Source organism: Pongo abelii, chromosome 13 (assembly GCF_028885655.2).
Source record: "Pongo abelii isolate AG06213 chromosome 13, NHGRI_mPonAbe1-v2.0_pri, whole genome shotgun sequence".
Taxonomy (NCBI): Eukaryota; Metazoa; Chordata; class Mammalia; order Primates; family Hominidae; genus Pongo; species Pongo abelii.
In genome coordinates, this window is record NC_071998.2 from 104,927,649 (window position 1) to 104,940,438 (window position 12,790).

Genomic DNA, 12,790 nt, shown 5'->3' on the forward strand with positions numbered 1-12,790 from the left:
ACAAAACCTCTGCTCCCCCACGATTTCCTAAATGCCCTTATTCTGCTTCCTTTTTCCTCATATAGCACGTGGCACACAGTAGGTATGTCGTAAATGCTGGACTGAACTGAGTCAGCAGAGACGTCTATAACTCTGTTGCTCCCTCAAAGCCCTTTCGCCTAGACTTGTAGGATAAAAACGCAACAAAGGAGAAAGTGACAGAGGAGCTTGATTTATCACAGTTTTGTGATTATGAAGAAAGAATTTCATCCTACAAACATCCCTTTTCTGGCCATTTACATTATCAATTTGGATTCTATGGCTTTTCAGAAGACGAGGAAATATGTAATGGGACGCAAATGTGAAATGCTAGTATAATCATTTATCATTTTCATTGAAGAGAGAGATCGATTCTCTGGAATGCTCATGAACCTAGGGCTGCTTCCAGAATGTAATGATTGCTCCCCCTGGATGTATCCCCTCTCTGCTCAGCAGGGTCATCTCAAGCCCCAGATGCTCTTCTTGGCACTAATATGAGTAATCTCTGGGGACCAGAAAAGATCCCCCACCCCCCACCCAGAAGGAGCTCTCCCTCCTCCATCTCCAAATCTAACCAATGCTTCGAGGTCCCTTCTCAAGTAACAACCCCCCTTAAGCCAGCACCAATGGCTTTTCTTTCTGAACCTACTTCTGCACACAATGTAGAACCTCATGATGTCATATACTGCCGTTTTCTCTCAGTGATCTCAACCTGCAACAGGAGGTATTGATTGAGACAGGGTCTTGCTCTGTTGCCCAGGCTGGTGTGCAGTGGTGCAATCTCGGCTCACGGCAACCTCTGCCTCCCAGGTTCAAGCAATTCTCCTGCCTCAGCCTCCCGAGTAGCTGGGACTACAGGTATCTACCACCACACCTGGCTAATTTTTTTTGTATTTTTGGTAGAGACAGGATTTCATCATGTTGGCCAGGCTAATCTCAAACTCCTGACCTTATGTGATCCACCCACCTCAGCTTTCCAAAGTGCTGGGATTACAGGCATGAGCCACCGTGGCTGGCCCAAGAGGTCTGTATTTATTTACTGTTGCTGCTACAACAAATCACCACAAACTTTGTGGTGTAAAAGAATCTACATTTTTTTTTTTTTTTTTTTAATCTCACAGCTCCTTGGGTCAGAATCTGGGCACGATACCCAGCTGGACCTCTCTGTCTGAGGTCTTGTATGGTGTTAGCTGGGCTAAGTGTTTATTTGGAAGCCCCGGGGCAGGTTCTGCTCATAAGCCCATCCAGGTTGTTGGCGGAATTCAGTTCCTCTTGATTGTAGGACTAAGGCCTCTCTTCCCTTGCTGGCTATCAGCCAGGGCCCTGTCTTTAGCTGCCAGAGGCTGCGTGCATTCATTTTTGCTGTTTTTCACATGGTGCCCTCCAGCAATGGTGGGTCAACTCTGTCTCATGCTTTTGATATCTCTTTTTCTGCTGCATCATTCGAACTCCAGCTGGAGAAAGTTCTCTGCTTTTAAGAGCTCACGTGGTTCGACTGGGTTACCTGAACAATTCAGGATAATCTCACTATTTTAAGGTTTGCAACCTTAATTACATTCTCAAAATCCCTTTTGCCTTGTAGCCTGACATTATTACATGGTCCAGGGACTAGGGTGTGGACATCTGGGAGGGTAGAGTAAGGAGGTGATGGCAGGAATTCAGGGCTTCCTCACTGGTGGCTCCCCCGCGAGCTCTGGGATGGGCCCAGTGTTTCACCATCTAGCTTCACCTTTCCTCATTTTGTGGAGCTCTCCCTGAGGTCTCTGGTTCCAGTCACAGTTTAATAGGAAATTGGCTTCTGTGCAAGTAATGCCAGTTGTCTCTTCTTTTTGTATAGCACTTTGCAATTGCTAAAGCAAGGCAGGTGAGAAAACTGAACCTCAAAGCGGGCAAGTTACTTGGGGAATGACAGCATTGATAGGGCATGAGGTCGCCAGTGCAGGCAAGAAGTAGGTTTCAAGTCTTCAGACTGTCAGGCCATCGCTCTTTCCAAATCTGGAAAATTCTCTATGACCAGAAGCCAAGCAGCTAAGGAACATATTTTCCAGGTTTCTAAGAGAACCTCAAGAGGGAAGCTGGCAAGACAGAGGAAGATTGGCAGGCTATCGCTGGACCCCAGCTGCTGGGAATTTGCCGTGGCTGACCTCCCCCACAGTGCATGTCACACTGGTCACTGGCACGACCTAAATGGAGAGACCATCTTGGGCAGAGCTTCCCTGCATTCTGCAAGCTGACACATGGCTCTGACTTGGCCATGGTTCATCTCAGGGTGGCAGTTTGAAAGAGAGGACAGAAAGTCAGAGACCCCCAGAACAGTAGAGCTGGGAAGCAATTTAGAGATCGTCTAGTCCCAACCCCTTCCCCTGATATTCAGTAAGGGAAACTGAGTCCCACAGGTGTGGAGAGATTGCCTAGGTGAGTCACGACTAAGACGCAGCCATTCTGCCTTCCAGAGCAGAGTCTAGTCCTGAACTCTTCCTATGTCTCGGCCCTTCCTATTCAGTCAACCTGTGAGCCTATGCTTACAAACCACAGCATTATGGTTTGTATGCCTGTGTGTACACAAGTGTGCTTGTCTGTGTACACCCAGACACATACATGTGCCAGCAATCTTGGTAGAGTATAATGACTGAGAGCCTGGACTCTGGAGTCATGCCATCTGGGTTCAAATCCCTATAATGCTAATCTTGGGCAAGTCACTTAACCTCTCTGTGCCTCAGTTTCCTCATTTATAAAAAATATAATAGTACCTACTTCATAGTTTTGAACCTTTTCTAAATTACTATACGTAAAGGGCTTAAAACACTGTCTGATAGAGTACCAGTGCTGGGAAATCACTTGGTCCTGTTATCTCCAGAAAGCTTACTGTCATGCCTGCCTATTGTTCTCTTGGTTGGGAAATAACGTTCTAATAAAAATAATCCCATACAACAATACTCATAAACTGAAATGCCTAGAGGGGTTGGGTAGAAGTGAGCAGGGCGTAAGAAGAATTGTTTGACTCCCTCAACTCTTATTTGATTTTCCATTTTGAAAGAGAAACACAGGGAAATATTTCTCCACTCTAGGAAAAACAACAGTGCACACCCAGTGATAGATGGTGACTGTACCCTGGCGTCAGTGTTAGGACAATAGAGAGTGGTGGGGACTGTGGTACACGGGAGAGCCCAGGCCGTGTCTAAAGGTGTGGTTGCCACTCAGTTTAACTGATGAGTGCCATGTGAAAATTCAGATCTGGGGTTGTCAGCTCTCCTGATTTTCTCAAGAGACGCCAGAAATCTGCATTTTAAAAATGTAAAATGTCCCAATTATTAAATGTTGGCTCAATTCTTTGAAAACATTGGCTGAGCCAAACAAAACATCTGTGGACCAGACTCAGCCACAGCTGCCAGTACTCAATTTCTGCCTGATATTTATGTGCTATAGTCATCATTTTTACTTAATCCAATGGTGGCCATGTGAGTAACATTGAGTTCCTATCAATGCCCCATCTAAGGATGAGATTAAAAAACCAGCTCAGAGGGTGGCAGCTCACTGCAGGTAACTGGTTAAAGAGAAAAATCGGAGATTATAAACTGGATTCTCCAAAGAAGGCTATACCCCTGTTTCTGAGATAGGTCCTTTGTTCCACTCTGGGCTTCAGTTTCTCCATTAGCAAAACAGGTTAAAAAAACAAAAACACCCTGTGTACAACTTTGGGCTATTGTGAAGATTATGAAATTATGAATGAGGAAGTACCTCACAAACTTGAAGTTTGATGTAAGCCCACGTGAAGGGCTCTTATCACAGTGTAATCATAATAATAGCAAACGGTACTTTGCTATTTGAATCCTTTGAATCCTTTGAATGCTTCTTTGAATCCTTTTCTGCCGAAGGAGAATACGTGCATTTTAGACTAGTTTTTAACTCATAGGCCAGGCAATAAACCCGAAGCATTGTTTGTAATAGCAAGAAATTGGAAATGACTTAAATGCCCATTGATAAAGGAATGGATAAACAGAGTATGTAATCCTCAGTTGAAATATTATGTGACATTTAAAAAGAATTAACTGTGAGTGTGTAAAAATACAACATGATCTGGAAAACAATACTGAATGACAAAATAAATTGGCAGAATAAGCATAGCATAATGACATTTAAGTAAATTTTTAAAACTCACCCCAAACCCTCTGCATTGTTCACAGATACCTACTTATATATTAAAGTATATAGATATGCATCCTGGCTAACACGGCGAAACCCCGTCTCCACTAAAAATATAAAACATTAGCCAAGCATGGTGGCGGGCAACTGTAGTAGTCCCAGCTACTCGGGAGGCTGAGACAGGAGAATGGTGTGAATCCAGGAGGCGGACCTTGCGGTGAGCAGAGATCACGCCACTGCACTCCAGCTTGGGCAACAAAGCGAGACTCCGTCTCAAAAAAAAAAGTATGTAGATATGAGAGGGCGAAGATGCACCCTCAATTTATGATAAAGATTGCTTCTGGGTAGGAAGGGAGGGGGACAGGCTCAGGTGGAGTACAAAGAAGCTTCAACTTTATCTGTAATGTACAGTTTCTTTTTTAAAAAAATCTGAAGCAAATGCAACAAAATGTTAACATCTGTTAATTTTAGATAGTACATGGGTTTTAAAAAATTGTTTTCTAATTTTTTTTTTGCTTTTCTTTATAATTTAAAGGAAGGAAGAGAGGGAGGGAAGAGGGAGGGAGAGAGGAAAAGAAAGAGAGAAAGAAAAAGAAACAAAGAAAAAGAGGAAGGAAGGAAAAAGGAAGGAAGAAAGAAAACCACAACACTCAATGTCATATTTAGAGCTGGGTCCAAAACTTTGGTCGAATTTTAGAACATTTTGAGAATAAAAGAATAATGGACCACAAAGAATTACTGCTGTGACTGGACCCCACTACTTGTATCCATACCCATTTCTGTGAAGACCTTCATCAGGTTGAATTATTAAGAATTCTCTTCGGCAGGGCATGGTGGCTCACACCTGTAATCCCAGCCCTTTGGGAGGCCGAGGCAAGGGGATCACAAGGTCAGGAGTTCGAGACCAGCCTGGCCAGCATGGTGAAACCCCATCTCTACTAAAAAAAAAAACACAAAAAATTAGCTGAGCATGGTGGTGCACGCCTGTAGTCCCAACTACTCTGGAGGCTGAGGCAGAATTGCTTGAATCCAGCAGGTGGAAGTTGCAGTGAGCCAAGATCATGCCATTGCACTCCAGTCTGGGTTACAGAGTGAGACTCCATCTCAAAACAAAACAAAAGAAAACAAAATAAAAAATCTCTTCATTTCTGGGGGTCTGTACATGGTTAGGATCTTAGGCCAGTGGGTGGGTGGCTCTGATGATAAACATGGAGTGTTATTTCTCTAGTGGCTATTGGCTCAAGCAAGGGGAAGAAAGGAAGCCCAACTTCACTCCCAAATAACCCTCTTGATACATTTATCACTAAGTGACTTAGAAATACAGACAGTGTCCACTTTGAGGTTTGATAGGATTGCAGGCACCATTAAAGCTCTTGAAATTCACCCCAAGTTAGAAGAAAGGCAGCTCACAGTTCTTACATCAACCAAGAAGAGTGTTTCCTGGCTTTGAGAATGAGCCTGGTTTTCTTGCTGGGCATGGCATTGGAATCAAGAGTAACAATGAAGGTGGCAAATGATGGGGTGGACTGTTTTTCCCAGGGTTTATGGAGTACCATCATCACTTAAGTTATCCCACTTACTACCCTTATCGCAGCACTAGGCTCAGTGCCTTTCATGGTGGGACATCTGCTGTCTTTGGTTTCTTTGTTTCCCTCCTGTTGAGGAATACTTCTCCTCTCCATGTGTTTCTGGTGGAGCCATTTATCATAGTACACAGCAAACCTCAGCCATTGGCCACATTTCCGAAGCCTGGCCAATCACAGTTCCCCATCTTCCTGGCAACAAGAATGAATTAGTTCAAGAGGTGGGCAGGTGACCTTTGCAGAGGATAGAGGGAATTTGTCTGAGATTGCCAAGCGGATGCTGAGATAAAGAAGCATTTTCTTGGCGTTGCTAAGCTGGGGCTACTGTGGCCATGTCCCCAACATGGGGAAGGCCTCTCTGCAGTAGGAGGGAAAGAAGCCAGCATGCAGAAAGGCAGAGACAAGATAAATGCAGAGAAAGAGTCAGTATTTAGTGGCTCAGGATTTGGCCCTCAGTTCCAGATGTGAGGCCCTCGTCCCTGCAGTTATTCCTCAGTTTCAGTGGGCTACCTCAGTATCCACTGAACCATAGGAACCAATTGATCCCTTGTTATCTCTTCAGCAAGTTGGATTTCTGTTGCTTGCAACCAAAAAATTCAGAAAGTTAGACAATGACCTCAGAATCTAAGATTCACTAAAATCTAACAGTGCAAGAGCAGGCCATATCAGTGCTGTTCACCATTGTATGTCTAGTGCTAGGAACAGCCCCTGTTCCATAATAGTTTTTCAGGAAATACTTGTTAAATGAATAAATAGTACTTAAGTATTACATCACAGAATTAGTGTACAAACCCTGATAAGGAGGTGTTACTATCAGAAGTTCCCAATGCTAAATAAGGGCTCAAGTTCACCCAGCTGGAAAGTGGCAGAGGTTAGTTTCTGACAAGATTCTTAAGCCTGATGTATCACCTCCCAGTCTGACAGCTCCTTTCCAACTGCTCTCCTTAACTGTACTCATGTGGAGAACCAGGGTGATCGCAAAAGCACAGACTTAATTCAATCACCTCCTGCTTTCGTCCTTTACTGGTTGCTATTGGTCTGCTGCAGTCAGTTGCAGAGGCTAGATTGCATCGTAGGGGCATTCCCATATCGTCCACCTTTCCCACTGCCTCCTACTGCCTTGGCCTCACCCTTCAGCCAAGTCCAGCTTCCAGATGGCATTTTCTTGCCCAGTGATTTTTTTCCCCTAAAAGTCTAGGAATCTGTTCCAAGTTTCTGGAAGTTATTGGATCCTTAGTTTTAAATCTTTTTCATATGCAAGCAGTTTATTCTCATTAAGAGAAATCCTATCTTCTGCTTGTTTAACTCTGTCAGTTAAATCCGTTAAGTTTATTTGTGTTTGCCCAGTGGTAATTTTTATTGAGGGAACATCTGAAACCATCTGCAGGGAGGAAGTTGAAGAAGCTCTTGGAGTGCCCCAGCTCTGTTACTGATTTTCCTGACATCTTCACCACCCAGAACGGCTCCTTCCATCCACGGGAGGCTGACCACAGGGTTGCTCATCTCTGAGTCCTTTTGAGTTTTGAATTTGGAATAATAGGAACGGCCTTAACTTTTGAGATTTCATATTGTGTGCTTTTTTTGTTGCAAGGGGTTTCAGAGAGAGAGAGAGCCCTAAAGAGCTAGGTTTAGTGATTTCCAGTGCAACATACTAGGGAGCACAGGCAGAAGGGACAGAGTCCCTGTTTCCTGCTTTCAGATGAAGGGAAAGGATGCATAATTCATCCTTCTGGGAGTGATCATTCTGTCCTCTGAGTTCCTATTGCATTTTGTATCTTTACCAGACCCCTGGCACTTCCTCCCTCAGGTCACGTTCATCTGCCTTATTCCCCTACTGGACTCTGAAAGCCTTGAGTGAAGACTTTGTATCATTCATTGTGATACTGTATCATTCATTGTGATGTGTATCATTCATTGTAATATTGGACCCCCTCGTTTATCCAATAGAGTGTTTTGAGTATAGAAACTCTTTTTAGTGTTTGGTGAATGGTGAATGAATGAATGAGTGGGTGAATTCATGAATACCATTCCCTGAATATAGCCACTGACTTCCCAGAATGGGTACTGTCATTGCATAACTGAGACAACCACATGTGAATAGCCCTGGGGTTCCAGGGAAATGATTATTGTTGCATTATCATTGCTTCTGTTTTACAAGACTTTTAAACATTTATTTGCTTAACTTCATTTTCTTTAAGGAAAAAAAAAAAAAAAAGATACTCACCTAGCTAATCAAAAGTCTTGCGGCTGGGCGCAATGGCTCACGCCTGTAATCCCAGCACTTCGGGAGGCCAAGGTGGGTGGATCACCCAAGGTCAGGAGTTCGAGACCAGCCTGGCCAACATGGTGAAACCCCTTCTCTACTAAAAATACAAAAAAATTAGCTGAGTGTAGTGGTGTGTGCCTGTAATCCCAGGTACTTGGGAGGCTGAGGCAGGAGAATCGCTTGAATCCAGGAGGTGGAGTTTGCAGTGAGCCGAGATGCACCACTGCACTCCAGCCTGGGCGACAGCAAGACTCCATCTCAAAAAAAAAAAAAAAAAAAAAGTTTCTTGCATTGGTTCTTTCAATACAAATAGCAATTTCCAAATTATGTAGAACAAAGATAACCACAATCACAAAACCAGGCAGCTCAAAAAGACAAACTTTATATTTCAGGGCAAAAAAAAAAAAAAAAAAGAAAACTCAAACAAAACTTCACCTGTCAACTCCCTTGATTCCCATGCAAATTTTTTAGAATCTCATTTTGACTTAAAAGAAGTTTTTAATAGATTGAGCTTTCAACTGTGAACTAGGATGTCGAGATAGGTAGTAATCTGTCCATTCCTGGAGGTAGGCAAGTAGAAGTTGGATGACTACCAAAGAGGAAAATAGAACAGGAAATAATGACTAGAATACAGTGAAAAGTCCAACAACATGATCTAGGAACAGAGAAATGACAAATTCAACTCCACAACTGGTAAATAGAATGAGTAGTGGAAAATAGCAGAAGATTTAGGCTTGGACCGTCCTGAGACTGAATCTTGGCTCTAGTATTGGATAGCTGTGTGACCTTCAGGAAGTTACATAACTTCTTTGATTACATGAGATATACATCATAAAGAATCTAGCACAGTGCCTGACAGAGAGTATGTTAAACCATGTTAGCCTCTTTTATTTGTTCTTATAAGAGGAGGAAGAGTATAGTAGATTGCAAAATTGACCCAAATTCCTCCCATCCCTAAAATCGTATGCATTTACAACATGACATTACCTCGCCTCTCATCTACAGGTGGAGTCTCTCCCCTGGGGGCTTTGGGTGCCGTCATTTGAATTGGTCACTGAGGCCTTGGCAAATGTGGCACAAGCAGAGGCTTAGAAAGGACGCTTGGGAACCCTGAAACTGACCATGTGAGCGAGTCTGATCTAGCCTCTTCAATATGGAGAGAGCCAAGTGACAGATTCTCCCACTCCCTCTAGCCAATATGTGAGTGAGGCCATCCCAGATCTCTCAGCCCCCAGCTGACCCACTACCTGACTGTAGAACTACCTGGTTGACCCAGAGAATCTGGAATAATAACAAAATAATTCTTGTTTTCAGTCACTAGGTTTTGGGGTGTTTTGTTATGCAGCAAAAGCTAACTATTACAAGTAGAGTCAAAAAAGTATCTAATTAGAAATAATTGGGATCAATGAGTAAATGGAATTTTCTTTTCAGAAACTCATTTGTTAGGTGACTTTGCCATAATGTAGATATATCTCTTGACACAAGGGCCATCTGTGTGAATAGAACTGTCCAAAACACAGCTGAATTGCCTGTCAGGCTTTTAGCCAATTTAATCCAGAACAATGAATTTTAATGCTTAGGCTGCTAAATGCAAAAAGAAATTTAAGCCATATTTACACAAGTGCTGTGTTCCCTGGAGATCCTGCAGGTCCTCCTGGAGCGGAGGCTGGCTGGGGACATCACTGGTGTTCTTTCTCTAGGAAAGGTGGCTGTGATCCCTGGGAAAAGCAAAGAAATATTCAAACACTATTTAGAGCCCACTTTAATATTACCTAAAAAGCACGATTCACAGGCTTTGATGTCTTGGCTGAGTAGAAATAACACTTCCCTCATCAAAAAAGTTGTTTGATCCTTGAATTCTGTTTTTTTTTCTTTTTAGATATTAACTCAGAGCATTTCAGTCTCCCCTGGGTATGAAGTGAGGAAAGGGGGCAGTTGATTTAGTGAATAAAGTTATTTAACTTCATTATTTTTGCAGCCCTAAAAGGGGGGGACTCTCCCTTTCCTGTTGGCAATTCCAGGGAATTGCCTGCCACCATCCCCACACAGCACCTGGACAGTTGTCACATGATCTCACACATGGTAACAGTCCTTCTGTCCTCCAGGACCCTGGGTATTCACATGATGACCAGAGTGATCTTTTAAAATACCAAACCATGTGATTCCCCTGCTCCAAAATCTGCAATAGCTCCCTATTGCCTTGGCCACAGAGACCCATCTCCTTTCCCTGTTGTCTTTGTTTCTTGCTGCAGCCAAATTCCACAAACTGGGTGGCTTAAACAACAGATATTCAAGGTCTCACATTCTGGAGTCTGAAACCAGGGTGTCAGCAGACCTGGATCCAGCTCTGAGGCTGGGAGGATCAGTTCTCCATCTCTCTTCTAGTCCTTAGGCATTCCTTGGCTTATAGATGGCAGTCTCCCTATGTCTTCACTTCAGCTTTGTCTGTCTCTGTGTCCTTCTCATCAGGACTCAGTCATATTGGATTAGGGCCTGCCCTAATAACCTCATGTTTTTTTTGTTTTGTTTTGTTTTGTTTTTAAGAGACTGGGTCTCACTCTGCAGTGGCACGATCATAGCTCACTGCAGCCTTGAACTCCTGGGCTCAAGTGATCCTCCCGCCCCAGTCTCCCAGCTAGCTGGGACTACAAGCATGTACCACAATGCTCAGCTAATTTTAAAAATTTTTTGTAGAGACAAGGTCTTGCTACGTTGCCCAGGCTGAAGTACAGTGGCCCAATCATAGCTCACTCGAACTCTGAGGCTCAAGCAATCTTCCTGCCCCAGCCTCCCTGCTAATTTTTTTAAATTTATTTTTTGTGAAGACAAAGTCTCCGTATGTTGCCCAGGCTGGTCTCAAATTCCTGTGCTCAAGCAGTCCTCCCACCTCAGCCTACCAAAGCATGAGATTACAGGCATGAGCCACCACATCCAGTCTAATGTTATTTTAACTTGATGATCTTCAAAGACCCTATTTCCAAATAAGGTCACATTCACAGGTACTGGGGGTGGGGCACAGAACTTCAACTTCTTTTGCGGAGGACACAATTGCGCCCATAGCAACTGTGTCTTAAGGCCCTTCGTAGGCTGAGCCCACACTCTCCACCCTGGAACAATCCCTGTGCCTTCACAATTCTGGTTCCAACATCATCAGGCATCGTTATTTATGTCTGAGTTCAAATTTCTCTTCTGCAACCTATTAGGTCACTTGCCCGCTCTGTGCCTCAATTTCTTCATCTTTAAAATGAGAATAAAAATAATACCTACCCCAGGGCAATTATTCGGAGGGTTAAACGAATTTATGCAAACAAAGCCCTCTGAATAGTATCTGGCTCAAAATTGTTCAGTGAAGATTTGTTACTATTATTTTTATGTTTTTTGAAGTTCTCCTTCTTTTCTTCCCCTCCAATGAGGCTCACTCTTTCGCTGTCCCCAAATAGGAGGTTGGGGCATCCCAAGGTCTCACCGCAAGTCCACAGCATTAAACCCCAGACCTCTTCCCTGAATCCAGCACTGGTTCCACTGCCCCCCACCACCCGCCCTGCCCCAGGCCTCCCCTGACCCTTCCACACGCTGCCCACACTCTTTGGCTCCTTTCTGTGTTCCCAAATGGTTCCAAGTTTGAGCCATGAAAACCTTCATGTACTTAAAAACCTAGCTTCCAATCTGAGCTAAATGTGCCCTAAGTGTTAGCAGCCGTTGTTCTGTTATGTGTTAATTTGTCACTGGGGATACGGAAGGGATGGGAAAAGCGTGGAGCACTAGAAAATGGTTTGCCTCGGTCTTCATCAGCATCCTAATTATTCCACACCTTTTAAATAGAGGAAGTATTAGCATTCCTAAACTGCGTAGGGTTCTGATTGAAATAATGTCTCCTGAATTACTTTTCCATAAACTGAAAAAATAAATAAATAAATAACTAGGAAGCGCCCCAGACACCGCCTCCTCCCAGGCTTGTGCCTGGCTGGGGTCTTAGGGGAGGCGCATGAGGGGAAAGTGGCCGGGCTGTGGCTGCATTTGACCCACTGAGGTCAGGAGATGTTACCTGTTCTTTCTGTTCCTACTCCTCTCATCCTTCCACATTATGCTCTTCCCTCTGGGCCCAGCTCATGTGAACCCTCCTCCTTCAGGAAGCCTTCCTTGACAGCATCCCTTCCTGGTTTCCACCAGTCTTGGCTTTTGGTTCTCTTGAGTAAAACTCCTGTTGCTCTATGCAGGTGGCCCTTCCAGCTTGGGTGCTAATAGCTCAAGGACAAAGCCTCGTTGGAACTTTGTCTTGTCCTCTGTGTCACTGCCGGCACAAGCCCTGGCCCCCAGGAAGGTCCTGCTATACAGCTATTTACCTACCTTGGCAAAACGGTAGACAGCCTGAAGTCTCAGTGTGTCACAGCCCCTCCTACTCTCTCCCATTCCAGCCACCTCTCCAGATATGACTACTCCAGAGGACTCAGCTAGCATCAGTGAAATGGAGAGTGGAGCTTCAGATACAAGGAACATTTTCCCAATAGCCAGTGGTCTCATCACAGAATGAGCTGCCTTATAAGATATAAGGTTCACTGCCCCTAGGAGCTTCAGAGCAGCAGATGGGAGGCCCTCTATGTCTCCAATGTCCCACAGCTCCAGGTCCCGTGACACCAAAGTTCCATTCTATATTTCATGTCATTCTTTGCAAAGGAAACTCAGTCCCTTTTATTAGCTCCCAGGCCATGCATTAAGAAGGAAATCTGTAGCCACTTTGTTAAAGTTGGTACAAACAGAACATCTCACATTTCAGAGCTGT

At 44.0% G+C, this 12,790-nt stretch overlaps 2 long non-coding RNA genes across 2 annotated transcripts in view; one reads left to right on the forward strand and one right to left on the reverse strand.

The window, feature by feature from the left end:
• LOC134759797 (uncharacterized) overlaps positions 1-12,790 on the forward strand; it is a 148,074-nt gene that overhangs the window by 63,667 nt on the left and 71,617 nt on the right. The window lies entirely within an intron of this gene.
• Positions 1-12,790, reverse strand: part of LOC129047990 (uncharacterized) — a 32,227-nt gene that overhangs the window by 11,551 nt on the left and 7,886 nt on the right. Inside the window, exon 2 of the long non-coding RNA XR_008509945.1 lies at positions 9,628-9,728. This is a non-coding gene — a long non-coding RNA (uncharacterized LOC129047990). The remainder of the gene's footprint in view (positions 1-9,627; positions 9,729-12,790) is intronic.